Genomic DNA, 24,934 nt, shown 5'->3' on the forward strand with positions numbered 1-24,934 from the left:
GCTTTCCAGAAGACATCGGCTCATAACCCTGAGTGAAATCCTAATAATCAGGACAATAACAGTATGCTGAGTCCGGCCTGATTATCTGCTGATATCCATATGGTCTGATCTCTTAATGCATGATGACTCACAGCCAAAAACCTCCTCTACCCGCCGTTTCTGCACGCTGTGTGCACGAGGAAATTTGGCAGCCTTTACATTCCTGCTCTTTCTTCAATCTCCGAGTGCACATGTCTGCGCTTAAAGGCGCGCGTGTAGGCGCCCGCAAGATGCCATTTTGCAGGGTAATGATGCGCGTATTTATGCTCTCTCGCCACAGAGAAGGGCCTGTTCCGAGCACACAGACTCTTTGAATAGAGCATTAGCATGTGGCCCACCAGGAGGGGAAGTAGGGGAGGGGATCGGCGAACAAAGCCCCTATAGTCGTCTCAAGCCGAGCTATGAGACTTATGTAATATGACTGGCAGGGCCCGCTTCCTCGATCGGAGCGCTGCAGACTAATCCTGTTGAAGGAAAGGCCCAGGTGGGAGAGCGCGCTAATGAAAGAGAGGGAAATATGATTGTAATAAGCGGAGGCAAAGCTGTGAGATGAAGCTGATCGCAGGAGAGGGCTAGCATTTTTATCTGTGACCGACGTCGGCGGAGCTGACTGACAAGACTAAATAGAATATCTGTCCTGGTGAATGTGTAAAGGCTTCAAGGAGAAAACTGGGAGTGGAAAAAGAGAGGGAGGGTCAGACAAAGAGAGAGAGAGAGAGAGAGAGAGAGAGAGGTGTGCAGGCTTTTCTGTTTGCGGCCGGCTCTGCTACCCATCAGCGAGAGCAGGATTTACAGAGGTTAAAAATAAAATCTGATTCTGATTTACTGTACTGTGTGCCTGGAAATCATGTGACTGGCATCACACGAAGAGGCGGAGACTATTAAGGGGGTGGGGGGGGGCAAGGTGGCTGACTTTCTCTCTCTCACACACACACATACATACCACACACACGCGCAGGCCTGCTGGCATAATGAGCTTTGTGATCAGTCTCCTTGGTTTCCACTGATGGTAAGCAGATAAGGACGAGTTCAGCAGCAGCTCCGATGGCTGAAGAGCCAAAAATTACTAACACTTGAAAGAGTGGAGGAAAAAAATAAATAATAATAAAATAAATAAATAAAAAAGACATTTACCACACTGGACATCTAATTATTTTTTAAAAATCCGTAGTTGTTTACATGGATTTAAGCCAATGCTCTTGAGCACGGGGGACAATGTGCTCGGATGTGGTTTAAATCAGATAATGAAAGCTAACCATAACAAAAGCTAAACCATAACGTGGAGCCGGATCTCTTTTTAGAACGTGATGTCAGAGACGCCGGTCTCCTCCAATACCCGCGTCGATCTCGCACGCAGCGACGGCTGATGTAGGAAGGAAGTCATTTGAGACATTTTCATTCCGAATAATATATAGTTCCAAAAAGCGAAGGTTAACGTTATCATGATCTTGTTTGTGTTTGTTGCGGAATGCAAAACCTACTACGACATACTGCCACCTGCTGTATCGGAGAGTGTACTGAGGAACAGAACATTAGTATATATGTGAAAGCTTTATTGCAAGGGAGCATTACTGATTTATCTAGAAAAAAAAAACCTACTCTACAGCAGGAACGAAAGCGCCACGGCCGGGCTGGGGGAATCTGAAGGCGTGCTATATATTTACAGTGACAAGAAGCTTTTGGAGTTTGTGCCACACAAGAAGAATACGCTCGTGTGAATATGCTCACCGCGCCAACAAGAGGTTTTAGAGGATCAACGATCAAGAACTGTTGATTTACATAAAGCTGGAAAGGGTTACAAAGTGATTTCAAAGATATTAAGAGATTAACCAGTCTACAGTTGGGCAAATGGAGACACTTTGGATATGTGGCTAGTCTAGCAAAAGTGGGTGCCCATTTACCTGAAGACTTCTTACTAAAAAGAACTCTGGTGCAGAAAAGGCAGTTTGTGACAGATCACATTGACGCTCCACAGCTGTGATGGAAAAACAGATTCAACTATTTGGAAATAACTCGCAGCACTACATCTGGCATAAAAACGGCATTGCATATCATCATGAAAACATCATCTCAACTGTAAAGTAATTATGGTGGAGGATCATGACCACATCATGATTTGCTGCATCAGGATCTGACCAGTGTGCAGTCATAGAGGGGAAGACGAATTCCCAAGTGTATCAACAAAATATGTCGAATGTTTGTTCGTCAGCTGAAACTCTGTAGTGCACCAGGACGATGACTCAAAACGGCAGAGCAAGTCCATGACAGAACAACTTCACAGAAACAAAAATCCGCCGAGTCAGAGCTCAGACCTTAACCCAAGAGACATGCTATGGAGACACAGACGTCTGAAGAAAATGACCGAGCTGAAGCAGTTCCGTCACGAAGAATGCAGATCTGATCCACAGCTGCAGAAAGTGCCTCCTTGCTGGGGTTATTGCTGCTAAGGGGGCGGAGTCAACCAGTTATTCACTCCAAGGGTTCATTTACTTCTTTCACTACAATTTTGTAGAATATTGAATGTGTGTGTTCAATAAAGACATTAAAAGATCATATTTTGTGTTATTATTTAAGCCATGTTATATTTAATCGATACTCTTGACTTGAAAGAAGTTTAGATCACATTTTATGACAAATTAATGCAAACCATGAAAATTCAAAAGTTTCACATACGTTTTCTTGCCAATGTAAATGTTAGCATTAACTTAAGACCTGAACATTTTTGAGTTTGAAAAAAGCAAACAAAACTACAAATTAAAAATATTAAAGGAGTGGTTTTGTCTGCTAAGCACACCCAACTATACAAGCAGAGATTTGTCTAACCCCGGAATAAATCTGTGTTGAATTGAAATGGTCATGAGACTATAGTTACAGAAATTGTTCTTGATGAAAAACTCAGTTATAGGAACATGCATATGGTCTACAAGTCTATCTAATAAAACCCCAAAAGCAACATTAAGGAAAAAATATAAAAAAAAAAAAAAAAGAAGTGGCATCACTCAGCTAGCAGGAAGGCTAAAAACGCTGGGAAGGAAGTGCTACACACACACTTCATCTGGCTGTTGATAACGTGGCCAACATGGATGTGGCTGAAGGGTAAAGGAGGATGAGGAACAATAGTTAATTCTGTCTGTGTGTGTGTGTGTGTGTGTGTGTGTGTGTGTAAGCATGAGCCACCAGGGCTTTCTGACGCAGTCGTCACATGAAGCGCATGACCGAGAGGGGAAACTTCATCAGAGCAACAAAGCTGACCCAATTTTTAGGAAGGGAAAAAACACAACAAAACCCCTAAACAAACCAAAAAAAAAAAAAATCTAAAATGTAGACATCTGAAAACCAGAGACAACAAATTCCTCAGCACAGGAGCAGGAGGCAGGCAGGGCCTGGACATGCACTAAGCCCTACTTTTAACACACACACACACACACATTCCAGTGCTCTAGACTTGCATGTTCGCACTAGCACAGACTCACACAAGTGTAGACTTTCTAACCTAAGCTACGAACGACTGACGTGACTCCAGTTCAAAGTGTTTGACAAACAATCCATTCGCTAAAGACTAGACAAGCATGTTTTTTTCCAACAAGATTGATTTATAAGAGAAAGGTGACAGTCTGCGAGGAACAGACTGATGCTGATGACAACATCGTGGCCGCAAAAACAAAAACTTGGAAAAAAAAAAAAAAAACAGCACAGAACGCTCCGGGAAATATAAAAGAAAAAGGGCATATTTACCGATTCCATGGCTGTCTTCAGAGCGGAGTGATTAAAATCCAAAAGGGAGAATGGAGGAAGGGGAGGGTAAAAAAAAAAAAAAAAAAGACGGGCTCTCGTGGCGAAGTCCGAGGTATCCTGAAAAACAAAAAATTAAGAGAGATTAGACACGAAATGTTAGCATTTCACATTTCTAACGTGATCCCGCTTTGAGGATCAATTTCCCCTGCTTAGGTTTTAGCTGACTGGACTCTTCTGATCCAGGTTGCAAAATTAATCGTGGGAAGCTACAAGTTACTGAAGTAGAACAATTCAGGGGAAAGTTTGATTTGTTAGCTTCGATATCTTGTTTCATCGACTATACTGTTTGTTTGTTTTTTGTTTGTTTTGTTCTACAGAACAGAGAGTCGAAAGATCACCAACACCATCAGCACCAGCAGCATCAAAAAGAGCGCTGCAGAGCTTTTCGCAAGCTTGAGACAGACCGCAAGTCGCTGCTGATTCGGCCGCTTGAACAGGATACACCTCGGCAGAATCGCTAAACTGTTTCTTGAGCGCTGAAGCAGACAGTGATGTCTAATACCTCTTTCATGTGACTGACGCTACAGTGTTCACACATATGTAAATAGATGTGCAGCTGATGCAAAGATGCAGAACACACACACACACAGTGACCTGAATGGAAAGTGTTGCCATGGATATTGTTTTAAAATATCTATATTGTTCTAGCTCTAATACAAAACGGACAAAAAAAAAAAAAAAAATATATATATATATATATATATATATTTATATATAAATATATTTATAAATATATATATATATATATATAAATGGAAAGGCACAGTGGTGTGTGTTATATCAGGAAGTATAATGTGGAAATAAGCAGATTAAAACAAAAAAAAACAAGCAAAAAAAAAACCTTTTTGATGTTTACTTTTATTTGAATTTACCCTGTCGGATCCGAGCTGCTAACTACTTCCATTCTCAGCACACCAGCTAGCAAAGTGTAAGGGCAAAGTCTGACATGTGGATCCTCTGAGACGCCTGTAAGCCGCCAGTGCGCCTTTTCAAAGGGTTGCATCATAAGGAAGTCAAACGTTCTATTCTGTACACTCGAGCTCTGCTCAATGCAATGACATTATCTAGCAAAATCCTGTGCGGATCAGCGAGTGACGACGGCGAAATTTAATTCTTTTCTGTGCGTGCGTGCGTGACACAGAGCTATGGTTTCGCAGTCAACAATTGAGATTCTTTGCAAATTAGGCGATTTCTCTCTTACGAGCTTGAAGAGAAACTTAGGCGAAGTTTACAACATAAGCCACGAGGTTAAACATTCATAGACGGTTCTTTTTATCTGACTCTGACATGGGTGGGGCTGTTGTATGAAACGATGCGCCCATTGATACGTCTTTTACTCATGTTTTCTGGCAGTGCAAAGTTTCGTCATTCCCTTTAAAATGGTCTCACTGCGCTACTTCTGTAAGTTTGCTTGGACAAACATATTGGCCCCAAACATCTACTTAAAATCAACAATTTTACTGTTGCAACAAAACCTCCACATTCCGCTGCTGCTGACTAAAGACGTAAGCGTTCTACACGTGTGCTGGAACAAAAAAGCTGCATGAATTCAGATCTGACCGTTCTCATTCAAGTCACATGACCACATATCCATCACACATGCATATATCCACTCTTGGACCACATATAAAAAGGGAATCAGATCTTAACTAAAAAAATTAATCGGAAAAGCATGGGAAAAAATAAAGCTGGTATACATAGTGTACATATCTAATATTTAACATGGACTTTGTGTTGTCTCACAGCCAGTGATGCACAAAAACATCCAATCTTCATACTAATTGTGCTTGTGTTTAATTTAAACACAAGGAGTTTCTCAACAGAATAAGAAAGTGCACATTCCCAGGCATCAACACTAGCGCTGCTGAAACGTCCAAAGGATTTTGGACATTCTCCTGCTAGGGTTAACTCGATATGCGAACAAGAAACATGTTGGCAAACTGCTAAAACATTTAATTAATTATATTATAAAGTGTTTTCTAAAAAAAAAAATGTATAATTATGAAAAAGAAAGAACTAGTTTATGAAGCATAAATTTTAGGCCTGAAAGCTAAAAACAGGACTAATCAATGCTCATAGTTAAAATCAGACCAGATCAGTGTGTGTCTAACAGAAACTACAGATAAAACAACAAACAAAAGCACATTTTAAACCATGCCTTAAAAACCGTCATGCTGATAGGAAATAAAATGTGCTCACACCTGCTTGGCACGGGAAAGCGATCCGGCCTCCGAGCTGTTAACGGTGAGCTGGCGAGACCAGATTAAGGCCAGGCCTGAGCACTGCGAGTACACAAGGCCCCTGATGCCTTTTCCCAGCAGCAGTCTGACAGACTGGACTAATCCAGTGCTGAGTGCTCTGCCTCCTAACGAGGCCTGTAATTGCACCGAACAAAAATCTTCTGACCACACACGCAGAACAGACACCGCACCAGCAAAGGCCGCTAAACACAGATCAGCCAGACACAGTGCAGACCATCGGCCCCGGTAAAAGATCTGGTGAATGTTGTAAACATGAAGGGAAATGTTCCATCAAAGTCTATTACTCTGCTGATAACAACAGCTATTTAAAGAATCGACTATGAAATATTGGGAGGAAAATCTAATCCCCGTTCATGTTAATGCACTTCCTGAAAGAACGCAGCGGTTTGTATTGCGATGGGACGGTTTCGTCTAACAAGACTCGAGCTTCTGCATGTTGCTAGGCAACGGAGAATAAAACAATGGCAACCCCGATATGGCTTTTTAATAAGGATATTAAGTTAACCAGATTAATTTAAAGCTACTATAAAACTATAAACCTAACCACTTCGGTAACCATAGAGACCCTGATGCTCATATTAAACATCCTTTCAAACAATCTCAGCAACGTTATGACTTTATACGAGGGTGGGTAAAAAATTATCCGCACTCTGGCTAGTGAAATAATTTTAATTAACCTTTACAAAAAGATAAAAACATAATTTTTTGACATAACCTCCTGGCTTTTAAATACATCCTGTCCATCAGTCAACAGAGAATTTCGCATTCACTTATGTAAAATGTTATTTTAGGTTGAGTTGTGAGCCACGAAGGCACCACTGTCTTCAATTCTTCATCAGAAGTGAGCGTTTATCCTCGTAGGGCTGCTTTCAGGAAACTGGATAGGTGAAAGTCTAATAGAGCGAGATAAGGACTATAAAGAGGATGTTTATATCCTAGTTGATGGTCGACTTTTTGAACTGTTTCTTGGTCGGTGATTAAGGATGTTTCTGCTCCGTCCACTGCCGTTTAACTCTCGGGCTCTTGGTGATTAATCCATGTCTCGTCTTCAGTAATGAATCTCCTTAAGAAACTTTTGCAAATATCCAAACAATTCTGTTTATTCTTTTGCGAGAGTTGTCTCGGCACCCGGTACACACTCATGCCACAAAAAGGAATGACAAAATTAAAAACAAACAAAAAAAAAAAATAGGCAGTCCATTTTTACTCGCACTGCTGTTACAAATGAACCGATAGAACACGTTCACACCTGTATAGCAGCGACTGGAAAGATTTAACAGCAGGCTTGAACAGAAAGCGCTGATAAGACAGAAGATTTAATATAACTGGAGCGCAGATACGTTTTGACTCACTCTCAAGTTATACAACAGTAATGATTTATAATTCACTCTGTCACCTAAAACAGTAGACTGTCCCTTAAGAACCTGTCGCCTCTCAGGGTGTCATATCCGGACGTTTTTCATTCGTTTACAGTGTCCTCTACTTCGCTCATCTGGAGTTTTATAACATAAAGGGCTTAGGGACAAACTAAGCTGTAAAAAACTCCTTCACAAATAAAGCTGAATTAAATTGTGTTGATCAAGTGTTGACGTGGTCTCCCAACTGAGCTTCAATCAGCGCAGAAGTAACATTAAGGACATTAGTAATTCAATTCAATTTTATTTATATAGTGCTTTTAACAATGGTCATTGTCTCAAAACAGCTTCACAAAAATGAAAAAGTTATTAAAAAATAATAATTAAAAGAAGAAAAAAAATAATAATAATAAATTGTGTATGTGTGAGAAAATAGTGTCTAGATAATAATGAGATGAATTAATGAAATTTCTTTGATGAGCAAGGGTGACGGCGACAGTGGCAAGGAAAAACTCCTTGAGATGGCAATAGGAAGAAACCTTGAGAGGAACCAGACTCAATAGGAAACCCATCCTCATTTGAGTGATAACAAATAGAGATGATATAACATCATGTGTGTTATGCAGCTGAAAGTACAATATAACAAAAATTCTTTAAATTAACATGAAGTCCAGTTCAGCATAGGGAGTCAGTAGGTGCAGAGGGCAGATGGGGTCTGGATCACTGGGAGCACAGGAGCAGGATGTGTAGCTCCAACCATAATAAGGCAGAATCCAGCTGGAGCTGGTCCTTCTCTGGATGCCTCAGGATCCTCACAGGGTTTGCCTTTGTCTACTGAAGTTGGTACAATCTCCAGATGCCTCGGGATGGGTAGAAAAGTACAGAGCAGATAGAGAGAATTAGCGTAGTTGCCATTCAGGATAGGTGTACTGAAGTATGAAGTTATGGGATGAGTTTTGCGTATGCCAGATTAAAGAGAGGCGTTTTGAGTCTACTTTTAAACTGGGAAACTGTGTCTGAGCCCCGAACACTGTCTGGAAGGCTATTCCAAAGCTTTGGAGCTAAATATGAAAAAGCCCTACCCCCTTTTGTAGATTTTGAAATTCTGGGAATTACAAGAAGTCCAGAGTTTTGTGATCTTAAGGAGTGTGGTGGATTGTAGCGTATCAGAAGACTGGTTAGGTATGTGGGAGCTAAACCATGTAAAGCCTTGTATGCAAGTAGTACTATTTTGTAATTAATTCTAAACTGAACAGGTAGCCAGTGCAGGGATGATAATATTGGGGTTATATGATCATATTTTCTGGATCTAATGAGAACCCTGGTGGCTGCATTTTGGACTAACTGAAGCTTGTTTATTGAGGATGCAGGACAACCACCTAGTAATGCAAATTAATGAGTAATGTAATAACGATGTCATCTTTTTATGGGTTCTGGGGAAAAATGTTTTTTGCATGCAAATATCTATCACCTGACCAAAATTATTATAATATCCACGTCTTGCAAAAGTTGATATTGAGTGCAATCTAGTAAAACGGAAAAATGTAGAAACCAACATGGTAAAATAGCTCTTCAATAAGATAAAAAACAAAAACAAAAACAAAAAAATCCCACACTGTGCAAGCATCATGGTGTAAAAATAATACAAGCACAGCCCTGGTGATGGCTAATCAAAACCTTGCAGTGTTTTTAAAGGAAGTACACGTTTCTGTGGCAAAATAATTCTAATAAAAGGTTTCCAGGCAACAACAAATAATTTTTTTTGTCAAACAAAGCGCCAGTTTGCAGCCCAGATAAGAGATGGATAAAAAGCCTGGCCTGTGGTCCACGTTAGAAGCATGCAGTGAGAGCAAAGGCTGTTCTTTTTAATCTCTCCCTCCCTGCGTAGAGTGCACGCACTGCTGACCTTAAAAGGGAAACTTTGGGCTTGAGGAAGAGCGCTCATGCACTCCGAATTACCCCTCAACGGCTTGTTTATTTTTGCAGACGAAAGAGGATGCTTTCACAATTCTCCTCGAGCTGAAAAGGAAAAAAGTGGCACTGTGTGTGTGTGTTGGGGAAGTGGGGATGGAGAAACAGGGGGTTGCTCTGCTTCCTCACATCCTGAACATCCAGCTCTAAACATCTCCCTAAAACTGGCCTGATCAGGCACCATGGAAATCAGCTCACACACACACACACACGCGAGCGTTAAGAGGGAGCGTGAAGACGCCATGACCAGGACGCTAGCAGCCAAACAGAGAGAACACAGAGAGAGAGAGAGAAAGAGAGAGAGACAAAAAGAGTAGTATTATTACCCTCACTTTCCTTCTTTTTTTTCCCCTCAGTAGTGTCACGTTATCTTCGACCGCAGAACTAAATGTGTGTACAGTGTTTACATTAATGCTTCAGTCATTCGAACAAGAGCTCCACATAGGGCTGGGCCGATAAACGATATCGTATCGAATCGCGATTTATTTTATTTTAATAACGATGATAAGCTCTAGACATTTTTTGCTCAATATGGATTAATCTAAGAGCCAATCACACAGCAGAACAATACGACAACAGCCAATCAGCGTGCAGCTTGCACGTGCTGTGCACGTCAAAGTTAATTTCCCACCGCCCCTTTGAAAAGGAAACTTGACACCAGGACGACAAATACGACAGTGAATCAGCGACAGTGAATCTAACTTCGAGTTATTACCCAAAGATGTTGAAATTGTCGACAAAAAAGGTAGCACGAATTCCGTTATATGGAAGTGGTTTGGCTACCTGAAAAATGACGAAGCACGGATTAAATCGATCTAAATCGTAAAATATGTCGTCGGTTTGTGAAAACCAAGACCTATTCCATCACCTAAAAAAGCATCACCCAAACGACCACACTGAAAGCATGAAAATGCGGGCCGATGCTACTCCGTCAACTAGCAGGGCTAGCAGGGGGACTGTACCAAAGCAGGAATCGCTCGTGTCGTCTTTCGTGGCCATTACACCTTATGAAAGGTGTTCCAAAAGGAGCAAGGATATAACCAGGGCCATTTCTAACTTTCTAGCGAAAGATATAATGCCCATGAGCACAGTAGAACAAGATGGCTGCATCTAATCATTGGTAAGTTAAGCATCTACCAAAGTTAAAGTTTTCAGTGCTAAAACAGCATATGAGGATTTATAACATAGCCTTAAATGCTTTGAAATCGTAGGATATCACGTTTGACTGCATAATTTAGAAAATGCTGTTGTATTCACACCGCCCTAACAAACACCAACTTGTGCGCTGTAAAGGCAGGTTTAAATTAGGGCTGCAACTAACGATTATTTTGATAATCGATTAGTTGGGCGATTATGTTTTCGATGAATCGATTAATCGGATAAAACCTAACCGCTTCTTACATTTGATATTTTGCTTATAACTATTAAAAAAAAAACATAAATCAGGGTATTATTTATGTATAAAAATAAACTTTTAAAAATGCAAAAGCCACATATAGAGTTTAATAATCTTTAATTTTGACATTTTAAACCTTAAATGAAATGTAGTATATAATATATATACACATATATACACATACACATATACATACACACACACACAGTATATATATAGTTTAAAAAATACCCTGATATATTCAGTTGATAAGATATAAACAGCTAAAATAATGTCATTTTGTATAATAAAACTATGTATGCATAAGTAAAACCACAGTAAATTACAAGTTAACTTTGTAGTGGACTATAAAAAAACTGTAGAAATGCAAAAAGCTAATAGTCACAAATGTACTGTTATTTGCGTTCGCTGAAAACCACAACAATCACTAAATGTAATATTCTACTGTTATTTGCACCGTGTAATTTAAGATAATCTAAATTATCTTAATAATTAAGATAATCTAAATTTAACTAATCACTATTGCTCATGAGGTGATTGCGCAATGTGATGCTAGCGAGTAGCACGTGAACAGATCTAGCGCGACTGTCCCGAAGTTAGCAAACAGTTTAAACAAAAGCACGTAAACTATACAACTTTTACACGATGAAGAGATACAGTTTTTACTGACCCTGCTGACGTTTCGCCATCCGTAACACCAACATGTTTTCTTTTTAAGTGCTCGTGCATGACATGCCATGAAAGCTCGGGCTTGCATAGCGTGCAGGTTACCGTCTTCTTAGAAGCGTTTAACGTAAATTGCTATCAAACCTTGGAGGACTCGGGGCGCGCGCTTTTTCCTGCAGACGCTCCTGTGACCTCCATTGCGCGAGCGGCTGTGTATCTGTGTGTATTTGTGCATCTTTTTTTAATTATTATTATTATTATTTATTACCTTTATTCTTTATTACCTTTCTTAGTTAACAACTGTGAGCACCTGTAACCGAGCATAAGCAATTTCCCTCTGGGATTAATAAAGTTATTTGAATCTTGAATCTTGAATCTTGTGGTCGCGCGCCTCAGTGACGTGAGCAGCCCAACTAATCGATAATGGCATTCGTTGACAACGAATTTCATTATCGATAATTATCGATTTAATCGATTAGTTGTTGCAGCCCTAGTTTAAATAAATAAATAAATGATCGTCTAGACCTGCTTGACGCTATTTAATAAATATGCATATATATTAAGCATGTTACATGCCGTTAATGTTTTAAAAAGTGAGTCATGCATCTGTTCTATAATAATAATGTGATAATTTCACATAATTCATTCCATTTTTGTTGTCATTGCATTCTTAAGCCATTATGTCAGTTTATTGGGGGAGTGTGAAATAGCCTTTATATAACTCAGAATTGTGGGATAAAAAGACCGCCCTAGCGTGTGTGGTCTTAATGTTGTTTCTTATTAATGTTTGAAAATCTCAAAACATTTATCATCACAAAATCCTTTTTATCATCACAAAAGTTTTTTTTGATAAAAATCTTTGCCTTGTAAAGATTCTGAGCATGTGCCCTAAAGTATCTTAATTTTTAAGGCCAAATCGGTCATCCGTTTTTGTTAATAAACTATACTTTAAAAATGTATATAATAAACCCATTAATTTTTGTGGCTTCAGTCATTGTTGGGATACTCTTTTAAAGCTGGCAGCATTGAGAGCTTATATAGAAATATATATTGTTACTGTTCAATACGGGGAAAAATTATCGAGATTACATTTGTGCCATATCGCCCAGCCCTAGCTCCACGTCTCACAGGCCATATAATAATTTCTTGCATATATATATTGAAACAAAGAGTTTACATGATCTAATTGGAACAGTCTAGCTCTTCATGTTTCCACGAACCATCACAGATAACGTCAGACTATATTATATACAGTGAGGTCAATAAGTATTTGATCACCCTGTGATTTTGCAAGTTCTCTTACTTAGAAATCATGGAGGGGTCTACAATTTTCAGCAAAAAAAAATTCACAGGGTGATCAAATACTTGTTGACCTCATTGTATATAAACACATGCATGTTAGGGCAAGGTCTGCTTTAAAAAAATAAACTGCTTTCCCTACTAAATGAGATGGAAAAACAAACCAAATGAGAGATAAAAACTAAAAAGGTGTGTCGTTCGGTTCAGTTTATTCTGCTGTTGTAAGAATATAACAGAAGTGGTTTGTCACCCTGGTGCATGATATAAGAAGGAGAAGTACTACACTAACAATACCATCCAGTATTTTCACAATTTACCACTGAGACGTTTCTCACACTGGTGCTGCTCAATCTAACCGAGCTAAAGAAGCAAACACATGCACATGTGGATTGAATCGATCTAAAATACAAACGAGCATGGCCCGAGCATGATACTAAATAAACTTGTGTGTTGTTTTAAACCAATCCTATGGAAGTAAAGAAAGAGCTGATCAGTACAGAGAAAAATCCAAGCGTGGTAGTGTTTATCGAGAATGTGTACAACAGACAGACTTGCGCACAGGTAACCACTGCGCGACAGTACGAAACAACTCTTCCTTTGTCTCACCAAACACAGCTCTGTTTATTTTTTTACTGATTTTTTCTTTTTACTATCTGAAGCACATGCACAGCTTTTATGACATCAGTCGCCTCTTGCACCAGAAGAACACTACTTTAGCACAAGCATACTATAGCTAAGCCGTAAATGTTTCCATTGCCGCATGCATTTTGTGGTCTGGCTCGAAGCTACGAGAGCGCCTTCTCGAATTGTGTTGACCTAAATGTCTTTATCCCCTATCAGTCTTTTCAAAACTTCCATACTTCAACATTTGCGCCCTTGCAAAGTTCACTGACACTTGAATATGTTTTGGTAACAAAGGTCACCTGAGTTGAACTTAAATCCACATGTTGAAATTCTGGGCTTCGAGACGTCTGAGAAGTAAAACCTCTGACACGAGACTTTCCGTGCGACTCAATGAAAGTTTGGATTGCGCAACCTCAGAACTGAACTGAAAGCTTGACTTTACTGCGCTTGCTCAAGATGTAGAAACAGCACTGTTTGTTGGGAGGAATAAATTCAGATCTGTCTAATTAGGTTTGACTCAGCATGAGAGATTAAAAAGCCAACACACAAGAAAACTGCTGAGGCACAAAATGATTCAGGAAAAAAAAAAAAAATCCCGAAATTACAGAGAGTGCCTTCATATGGAGTGACAGTCGAGAAAAAGAAATAACAGCATGAATCTGGCATGCACGCAGATTTTCACCCTCGCGCAAATACATTTATCTGAAATAAGATCTGCAAGCCTGCTCGTTGCGCGCTACACCCAAACGTCCGTCTCTCCGTTTAATAGGAACGGATACTGGAGAAAGATGTCTCGAGCCTTTCCCCAGCCTCTCTGTGAATTTTCTCTTTCAGTTTCTCTGCCAGTTGTGTCAGTAATGGCTCTAACCCCAGCCTCCATCTTGTTCGAGGCCACATAAGGCCGTCCTGTGTCTGCCTCGGAGAAGATGGAAAAGGTGCAGGGCCGTTTTTTCCGAGCCTCGCCTCATAAATTAGATCAAGAGCTTTTTCAACATCAGAGCTGCGGCGCGGGACTCGGGCCGAGCACAGGATCTAAATCGAAAGCTCTTTCTTTCCCCCTTTTAAAGACACTGCTTAAAGTTTAACCAAGAATTTGCCCGCATCTCGCACGTCTGCGTAGCTCCTTAAGTTAAAGACAAGCAGCAGAGCCACTACGGTCATCTGCTCCTTTTAATTAAAACTGTATATTCAGTGTGGATTGTACTCATTAAGAGGGCACGCAGTACTAACATGACACAGAGGCAGACTCCGTGCTTTTACAGTCCAGTTTCAGATGAAGACCATATTATGCAGGTTTTTCTTAGTTTTCGTACTAAAGAAACGTTTATTAGGATTATTTTTGTGTTTTGTTTCACATTAGCACGTATGGAGTGTAAACTGGGGATGGGAATCACCAGTCGATACGATATCATCACGATTTCTAAAGAGGTAACCTCAAAAGGTTAAGTGTTATGGGTTACTTATTAGAAGGTGAGGAGTTTGAGCCCCAGCACTGCAAAGTAGGGATGCACCGAAATTTCGGCCGCCGAAAATTTTCGGCCGAAATAGCATTATCGGTTTCGGCCGAAACGTAAGAAAGCGCCGAAAATAAAAGCCGAAATTGTCGCCACGCCTCTCCCATCCTCCCGTCTCGTTCGCGCTGTCATTACGCATCAAACACGGAGTATGTCGGCGGTTTGGAAGCACTTCAAAGTTTCAGATGAGGACAGCAAAGTTGCAATATGCAACATTTTTTTAATACAAACAAAAAGAAAATATTTTAAACATGTTTTTTAATGAAGCCATTTTCGGTTTCGGTATCGGTTTTCGGCCAAGTGCATCCAAAAATTTCGGTTTCGTTTTCGGCCCAGAATTTTCATTTCGGTGCATCCCTACTGCAAAGATTCCACTATTGAGCTCCTGGTCAAAGCCCTTAAACCTGTTTGCTCCAGGGAGCTGTATTCCAGCTGATCGTGCGCTCTAATATGTGAAAAAAAATTCACTGTTCTATAAGGTCCCTAGTTCGAGCCCCGATGCTGCTGGGTCGCCACAGTTGTACTTTCAACCGAATGCTCAGATACAATCGGGCATCGAGCTGGCAACCTGACCCTGTAAATACCTCCCACTAGAAACGGCGGATGTATATCTGTTGCCCGGCATGCCAGACGGTGCGTAGACGAAACCAACCAATACAACCTAGCATGTACCACCTAATTCTTAATTCTGAGCAGACACTACAGCAGGTCCAGCTGTAATTAAAATTATAAATGCTGGCTGGTTCTACTGGATGCATTATCTACATGTCAAGAGATCCAATAGCATAACATGTCAGATACAAAAACACGAGGCCTCCGAGTGGCGCAGTGGTAAAGTGCTCGCCCTATCATCCGGAGATCGCTGGTTCAATCCCGGGGTGATGCTGTTTACCTCTCACAGCCGGAGACCTAAAGAGCTGATTGGCCGAGCTCTCTCAGAGGGGAGGGATGAGAGGTACTTTGTGCTCCCACACTAATCACGGCTCTACAGCCAATCAGGGGCATCTGTAAGCTTGCGCACACGGAAGGAGCAGCTAGCGCTTTCCGCAGAGTGTGTTACTCCGCCCTTAACGGTGCGTGAGCAAGCAGTTCGTAAAGATGCGGTCGGCTGGTGTCACACGTTTTGGAGAAAACATGTGATAGTCTTCGGCCCTCACGGCTAAATGGTAGTAGCCTTAATGTGGGAGCCCCCTAGTGACAGGGAGGAATTGACCACGACTAAATTAGGGAGAAAATCAGGAAAAAATCCAAAGAAAAAAGGAAAAAAAAAAGATACAAAAACACTTAACAGAAAGAAATTAAGATCAAGCGGCAATGCTGAACATCGACTCTTCACATCAAGTGTCATCCAATAATGATCAAGCCATTAGTCCCTTGACAAGCTGCTGCTTTTTTTTCCATCACAGGGACATCTCTAGGACAATCACGTTGTGTAACTTCTCAATAACAACATATAAGACATTTTGTTTTTGGTTTTATGAACTTCCAGAGGAAATAAAACCACTGGTTACAGATTATTGTTTTTTTCTAACACAGAATGCAGTAAAGTTTCACACTGTGACTCACACTGCAATCATCATCAGTATCTTGTAAATAAGCGCCTAGTTAGGAAAAACGACAAGGAGCGAGAACGTATAAGAGAAAGATCCCGCACGCGAGTACTTTTAATTCGGTTTGAAGCGAGATTCATCTTGGCCCAAAGTTTAATTTAAAATGTGTCGAGCAGCAACAGCTTTCTTTTAATAAATGCAAGAAGATTTTTTTTATTGGCAATTACTTGTTACCCGAGTAAATACATTCATGTGAAGGATGAATGATGGATGGCTGGGATACGGTGTCCAAAATTTACAGCGAATTTGACAGTGTTTCAACCACTTTTTTTTCCAAAGAGCCTTGACAACAAAATCTGGCAAGTTTTTACTGGAATGTAGTTGGACAAGAGTGTAAGATGATTAATAATCAGAAAAGGGGAAAAAATAAATAAATAAACCACTTCTAAACCAAAGTTAATGGCGGTTGTGATTCTGAGGTCTGAAGCAGCATTGAAAAACAAGAAGAAAAAAGTGACTGACCTCAACTAGCACTGAGGCATCAAACAATGCAGCCAATAAGCAGTGCGCCTGCGCGCACACACACGCACACACACACCACAGACCAACAATCATGTGAAATCAGTACACTTCACTACTTTTCCACAGTGCATTATAAATTGAGCTCCACCCACCAAAGATTTGTGCCACGACATCTCAACAAGCTCAACAACAGTAAGAGTTTGTGCAGAATAAAAAATTTGCACAAGCTTAATACGACAAGCGAACGGATAAAAAAAAAGATAATAGCATACAGGCATTTCTGAATGCTAAAAATGCCATCAAGGTAGCTTTGCGAAAAACACAACCGTGTGGTAAAGACAAACGTAAAATTGTAAAAGCATCGGCTTCAGGATCCGGCATCAATCTACACAGTTGCTGGGTTCAGGTTAAAAACAGAACTTTTTACACGACACTATGGAAATCACACTACTTTCAAAAAACAATAAAAAAAATTAATAAATAAAAAGGAAAGATATGGTCTTCGCCATAAAATATGACCACTCCAAGCCATACTTGTGGAAGTGTCTGATCTGACGGTCGTTAACCTTAATTTGGAATATTTATTCCACTGAACACACGACAGGCACGACAAGAAGCGTCCCAGCCATCCTGACGCGGGCCTGCTGAACATTATTACTGCTTTAATATATAAATGAAGATAAGGTTATACATAAGGTTATACATCTGTATATTATATAAGATAAAATACAGATGAAGATAAGGTTCATGTATAAAGGCTTTTTGCTTCTGAGAGACATCCAAAACTGTAAAAAAAAAAATAAAAATAAATAAAAATAAATAGCTAGAATCATAATCACGTTTTATGTATTCAGATTCTCTGAATTTAAAACAGACACACAAACTTTCATAGCATACTGAGACAGACATTATAGCTGCAAACACAAACATGAGTCTTCTCGATGCAGACAACCAACCGCAAGGCCTTTTAACAAAAACGCAAAATTATCTTGTTAAATCTGCAAGTTATCCTGTGATCCATTTATTTCGTATAATCTATTATTTATTCTGTGATCTGGGCGCAAAAGTTTACTAACGTGTGTCAGGGGGAAAAAAATCAAGCATAATGTCTTACTGGTCTAAAAACTCATCCGCACACAACTTCAAAAAAAACATTGTGACGACAGCGCACTACTGTACATCAATACTCAAACACATTGCGTATTTTATTTCAGACTCTCAGTATAAGTATGTATGGGCTAGCCTTTTTCAAAACACACAGATCAAAGCTGTCCACAATGCATTGTGGGATTAGGGAGTGACGGGTACTCTATTGCTACCCCTCAGGACACAGCCTTGCTTTATCCTAACCACCCCCCATTCCCACTTGTGCCCCCGCTTAAGGCCCCCTTCCTCTCCACTGCTGGGCATCAGATTACAGGAAGTGCCACCATTTCCACAACACACCCAGCTCGATTTATCTAAAAAGAAAATCAGGCTAAACTCCAGAAGGCATTTTTCCCTCCTCGTCCTGCTCCTCATATCGTACTAGTCATCTGACACAGACCCACAAACCTCATGTACACCTCATGCTCTGATTCTCCAACAATGTAAAAAAAAAAAAAAAAGTGTGGATACACAAGAACCCAAAAATGTCTGTGTTAACAAGAGACAATTTTTTTTTAAATAGTAGTCGCACTCTGTGGGCTGCCTCCGTGTGTGTGTGGGGCCCATGTATGTATATATATATTTGTGTGCCGTGCGTGCTGTTTTGTTCTGGTCCGCCTTCTCCAGTGTCGACCATCTGCATCTGAAAGCGTGTGTAATGAGGCCCTGCTCTGAATGGCAGCAATTCAATATGAGAGAAACCAGAGTGGAGTCTGCTATATTTTAGCAGATCAGGTATCAACAGCAGCAGCTTGCTTATTGTAATATCTCATTGAGGCCAAATAAATAGCGCTATCCTATCTGTCCTCGACAGGCCAAGAGGAACCCGACACTGTCTTCTGAAAGAAACAAGAAGGAACACAAATGTGTGTGTACATGACAGAGAGAGAGAGAGAGAGAGAGAGAAATAGGGACAGTCCCTGTTTAAAAACATCTACATTATTGATCACGATGGCTTCTCCGAGCCGAGTCCCCGCCCCTCGCCTGCTTCACTTGTTCCAAAGCTACACAGGAAAGAATCTCCCCATGGCTACGGTTTGTTTCGATTCTATGGTCAGTGTGATTTATTAAATTCATACTACTATTGAGTAAGCTTTGAGCTAGCTCTTACAGGCTTAAGCTAGCTGATGCCTTAAACATAACTCCCAATGTTTAGCTATGTTCATGACAAGTTAGGTATGCATCAGTGTTACAAAATAAAAACAAATATTGCTCATATGAACTGAGAAATTGATTTTAAAATGCTGCGTGATTATGTATTTCAGAAAATACGGTGATTTTTTTTTTTAACAAACAGGAAATTCTTGCATACTTTATGTTTACACTCAGATAGTCATTCTTTTCTCCAAAACAAAAAAAGTTCCACCTCATAATAATCCATCTTATGAAAAAAAGTTTTTAAAAAAAATTTTAAAAAATCAAGTATCTCAAAAGTTTGAGTAAATGATAATTCATACTGTCTCTCTCACAATCATGTGGAAGACTGCTGACTTGAAGGGTTGTCAAGAAGACGCTCATCGACACCCACCATAAGGAGGCTAAGCCACAGGCCGTTATCGCTGAAAGGACTGGCTGTTCGCAGAGAAGCATATTTATGGAACGTTGACTGGAGGGGGAAAGTGTGGTAGGAAAAGATGCACAAGCAACAGGGACAATGGCAGCCTTAAGAAGATTCATCAAACAAAGCCAAAAACAAAAAAGTGAGGCTGAAGTCAGTGTATCAAGAGCCACCTTGCACAGACATCTTCAGGAAATCACCTACAACTGTTTGGTTGCATTCCTTGTTCCAAACAAGAATATGATGATGTATTTGGATAACTGATCCAAATACATCATCATAAGCGTCTCACTTTGCTCAAGTCCACTTTTCAGATTTAAATAAATTTTAGAGCAACACATCTTCCATTAGATTTTAGAGCAATACATGCCTCTGTCTGCTGCCAAGCTTTATGGATATGCCAATTTCTTTTTCCAGCCGGACTTGGCACCTGCACACAGTGTCAAAACTACCACTAACTGGTTTGCTGACCATCATATTACTGTGCTTGATTGAAGAGCCAACTTGCCTGACCTAAACCCCATAGAGAACCTTCTGTTATTGTCAAGAGGAAGATAAAAAACACACGAATCAACATTATAGGTGAGCTGAAGGCTGCTATCAAAGCAACCTGGTCTACAGTAATGCCGCAGCAGCGCTACCGGCTGATTAATGTGTTGCACAATTCAGTGTATTATTTTGGTAAAGCAAATTGTGCACCTCACAAAACTAGAATATGTTAAATATTTTCTTTTGTTATTTTATTCAAAAGATTTAATAAAAGTAAAACATCATGAAAATCAAAATACATATCTGTGTGTGTGTGCATGTATTTTGATTTTTATACATGTATGACGTGTGTGCATATATATATATATATATATATATATATATATATATATACACACACACACACACACACACACACACACATGCATACATATACATTTCAAGAGGCTTAAAATGCTTTACTTGTATTAAATCTTTTGAATAAAATGACTGTTTTGTGAGGTGCACAATTTGCACAATTTGATAATACACTGAATTGTGCAACAAATTAATCTGGATTCTTTATTCTGCTATAAATGTTTATCTTTACAAGTTTTCCATCCATATAGCCAGCAGTCCAGACGAGGATAAACATTACATTACTAGACACATACAGCTTAGACAAGAAAAATTACTATTTTTTTGGATAGTCAAACTAACCTAGTTTAAAAATAAATAAATAATGCACTCCAACCTTAATGTGTCATCATTATTTGTTACCTCCAAAATAAGGTACTCAAAGTTATCCACTCAACTTAAAACAACTGCAGCCTGGTCAGAAGCTAAGTACATGGAGCTTAACATAAAGACAGGCCTTTGGACTTGGACAGATTGAGGGGGAATGAGAATAAAGGGAAAGGACGGATCGCCAATCTGCACATGCTCAATAGGAACCAAGAGGTCCATCTGGCAGAGTGGACAGCTAGGCTCTGCTACAGCCCACACTCCTGCTATTCGGCCAAGCAATGAGCAGGAAAAAAAACCTACAAAGCAATACAGAGGTAAGCCTTAGTGTACAAAGCAACAACACTAGCAAAGACAATCAGTCATCAAAACAAACATATGAGCAAGAATATCAGGGGTGTTCAAGTCAAAATGGGACTAAAGACGAAATTTCTCATGAATTATGGTGTAAACCTGATTGATATTTACAGAAGAGTTCAAGCACAGTAAGGTGATAAAACCATGAGGACACATTAGGGCATGAGCAAGGCCACGAAAACAGGACGCACAACGCATCTGCTCGATAAAACTCTTAGCTGCTGTAAAAAGTTAGAGCTGTGAAAACGTTTTAAAGAAGACCGTGCGTGCGTCCGTGAGTGACTATGTCGTCCCAGGTGGCTCGGAGTCCACTGCAGTCGTTCCTGTAAACATACAGCGAGTGTAATGATTGATCCTTGAGAAATCTACCAAATTGCGGAAGAGACATATTGGTCTGTGTAAACTGTGCACCACTTGCGCATTACAGTTACTCAGCTCTGAGGTACTGCCACAATCTCCATATAGTCCTGACCTCGCTCCAAGTCGTTTCAACATGTTTGAGCCATTAAAGCAATTCCTGAAGGGCTAGAGTTTCATAAATGAAGCAGACAGTCTGATCAGGGCTATGGAGTACTGAGAAAAGTTTCTACCTTGATGGTATCCAAGCACTAGTGGAACACCGTGAAAAGTCCATTAGTGTAGCAGGGGATTATATAGAGAAATAAAGGGAGTTTTTTTCTGTCTCAGAACTGTGTTTTGTCATTATGCACGATGAAAAGTCCCAGTTTGACTTAAACACTGACACAGCATTTAATATAGCTGCTGTCTTTGGTTGTGATATATAAATATATATAAAAAAAAAAAAAAAAAAACATTCATTCCATACCATCCAAACATTCGCAAGAACTCCAAAACCAGTTCCTCTCTTCTGTACACACACATGCATACAGAGCACAACCCATAGAGTCTTATCAAGTGACAGAAATAACACATCTGTATGTGCGTGTGCAGGGAAAAAAAGACAAAGGCGTTGCAAAAGGGGAAGAAGAAGAAGAAGAACGGAGGGGAGGAAGAGGAAGTAGCCGAATTGGGAATCTGCACCACGCCTGACACAGTTCACAGCGCTGTTTATTCAGTACAGCCGCGCTGGGCAAAAAAGCCTTCTTCAAACACCAGACATTCGCTAGTTGTCAAGGTAACCATTTCTCAGCACAGGGAAAAAAAAAAAAACTAATCCAAGAAATTCAAAAGCTCTGCTTAATCGCAGAACCTGTGTTTCGTCCAAGAAGCTTTCTGAACAGCACGGCTGATTTAGCGAAGAACATTACTGTAACTGAGGAGTGGGCATGAGCCAGGGTCATGATTTACAGCATCATAATTACACACTAAAGTACATATCGTTGCTTTTATTGCTGTGCTGCTATTGGACAAAAATCACAAAATTACTGTACTCCGTTTGGACGGCATCATTGTATTACTGCATTCTTACCAGGTGAAAAGAAATATCACTGAACGTTAGACGGTTTTGCTTGAAAAACAATTAGTATATTCTATCCATCATTACATCCTAATATAGGAAATAATGTACGACTAATTATCAGCACATTCTTGTTAACGTCTACTGAAAACTAGAAAGAGAAATTCATCCATTTCATTTAACAGGATGCTATTTTTAAACCTTCCAGCTCTGAGAGATGATTCTGCGGAAGAATGGATTCAGACAAGCATCTGATTGGATTCTAAACAGAATGGGGAGAAAAATTCTGTTCCCCAAATCAATTTCGAAAGCCAATATCAGGAGAGTCGGTTATAAAATCCCACTCTGCTAGCGCTCTCCGATCCTAGCACATGCTCCGTAACCAAGTCTCTGTCACCATAGCAATTTCTAGAGACTCGAGAGCCTGAATGACAGCTTGTCATAAAGACTCTGCCACTTTCGCCTTGACATTTAACACGCATTCATTTCATATTTCTGTGCAGCATTCATTGAGAATGAAAAGATGAGGGGAGAGAGAGAGGGGGAGAGAGAGATGCAAGTGTTTTTAGCGTGAAGCTTCGGTTTTAGTTTTGAGGCGCATTCCGCGTACGCGAGGAGAAAAAATAAGGGACAAAAGATAAGGAATTATGTAAGACACCTTAAGACACATACCCACATTAGCGGTGTTTCACATACTGCCAGGTCTATTACTTTCTGGAAGTGTAGCCGATACAAAGCGGTAATTTGATTCGACACATTTAATTACATTTCAGTACAGAGACATACTTCTATTCTGCTGATAAAGCATACATCCTATTTTCCCCTCACAAACACAGCCAAGGGAATGAGAGACTATATATATTTTGCCAGACTTTTTGAAGAAGGTAAAAAGTGGCGTGATATCTCCATTCTAAAGAAATACCTTTACAAACTAAAATCCCAGAGATAATTACACTGCAGCATTTTCCCGTATCAAAGTATAATATACAAATGACCTGAAATACAACAACATTGTTTTTTTTCTTGCAGTCTTAAATCATCCTTACCGATCTCAGAGGGTACAGTCATGCAGGAACGTGACATGTATATATTACTTAGTTACTATCTCATGATAAATGAACACCACGGCGACTGTACGAGTCAGCGTTACTGGTTCGGGTGCGCCAGAGTACATGCTCAAAGCCTAGAAACACAACGTTAAATAAAACATAATGCTGCAACAGCATCGCAAGGATGCGCTGATTTGATTTTAGGGAATTTTTTCCAAACGGAGCAACACCGACAAAATCTTCCTCGTCTCTCCGAAGACAGCTGTTAATACCAGATGTGTATGAAGCCACAGCAGTGTGCCGTTATGTGATTGTAACCAAGAGTTGTTTTTTTGGTCAAGCTGTCAAAAATGCATCACCGTACTCGTTCCAGCTTATACTTATTACCTGGACTGTTTAGACTTTAATATACTTACAAACAGGCGATGCTAATCTTTACTACAAATGCACAATTCACTCTGGGTGGAATCTGTTTCTAGCACATGAAGTTCTCTTAACAACAAAAAAAAAAAAAATCCTTGACTCTTGTAAAAGCCTTTTTGTTTACAGCCGGCCGTTTCCATAGCAGTAGAGGAAGGTAATGCAGCATATCTGAAATTAAAGGGAAACGGAAAACTATTCAATGCTATGCACACGGCGTACTCGTTTAACGAAGCTGTGGATGTCACACATCGACTTAAGAAGCACAGAAGGAGGCTCCCAGAAGGGGATAATCTTGCCCCCCAATCGTCCTCTTTTACGCTCCTTGCTTCATTACCAGCTGGGGTATATATTGTCTCAGACTGGGGTTTCTAATTCTATCGAGGTAAAGTCCGGGACAGGGTCTCAACTGTAATGGAAGCTGATCTTGAGGGCAAAACAAAGGGCCCTAGGTATGTGTGGGCCGCCAGTCGCCTTTCAGAAAGCGCCTGTCTCTGGCTTGGCCCCGGTGTCACTTCCAATCGTCCTCGGGCTGTGAAGCAACCACGCTGCCCCTTGCTTTCTCATTTTCTCCTCATCGGAAACCTGTCTCTGCAGGAGAAGTAGATATGCATGAATTAAAGCTGGGGAGAATTACGATCAAGGGAACTGGGGGAAAATGAGTCTGGCGGCAGGAAAGGAGGCGGCTGCGAGAGTGAGGGAGAGCACTGCTGTGAGAATACTGAAACGAGTGCGACTACTCGGATGTTAAGACGTTACTGTGGCGACCAATATCGCTTGGGG

General features: G+C 40.2%; 1 protein-coding gene across 2 annotated transcripts in view; it reads right to left on the minus strand.

Annotated features, from left to right (window-relative positions):
* The window catches only part of ankrd11 (ankyrin repeat domain 11), a 125,977-nt gene that overhangs the window by 81,799 nt on the left and 19,244 nt on the right, over positions 1 to 24,934 (minus strand). Inside the window, exon 2 of one of the 2 annotated variants that reach the window (XM_053493071.1) lies at positions 3,775 to 3,891. The gene's annotated coding sequence lies outside the window, so the exon portion shown is untranslated. Of the gene's footprint in view, positions 1 to 982; positions 1,099 to 3,774; positions 3,892 to 24,934 lie in introns of those variants that run through there. The other variant, XM_053493072.1, reaches the window with a different exon arrangement.

This window comes from Clarias gariepinus, chromosome 3, assembly GCF_024256425.1.
Source record: "Clarias gariepinus isolate MV-2021 ecotype Netherlands chromosome 3, CGAR_prim_01v2, whole genome shotgun sequence".
Classification (NCBI taxonomy): domain Eukaryota; kingdom Metazoa; phylum Chordata; class Actinopteri; order Siluriformes; family Clariidae; genus Clarias; species Clarias gariepinus.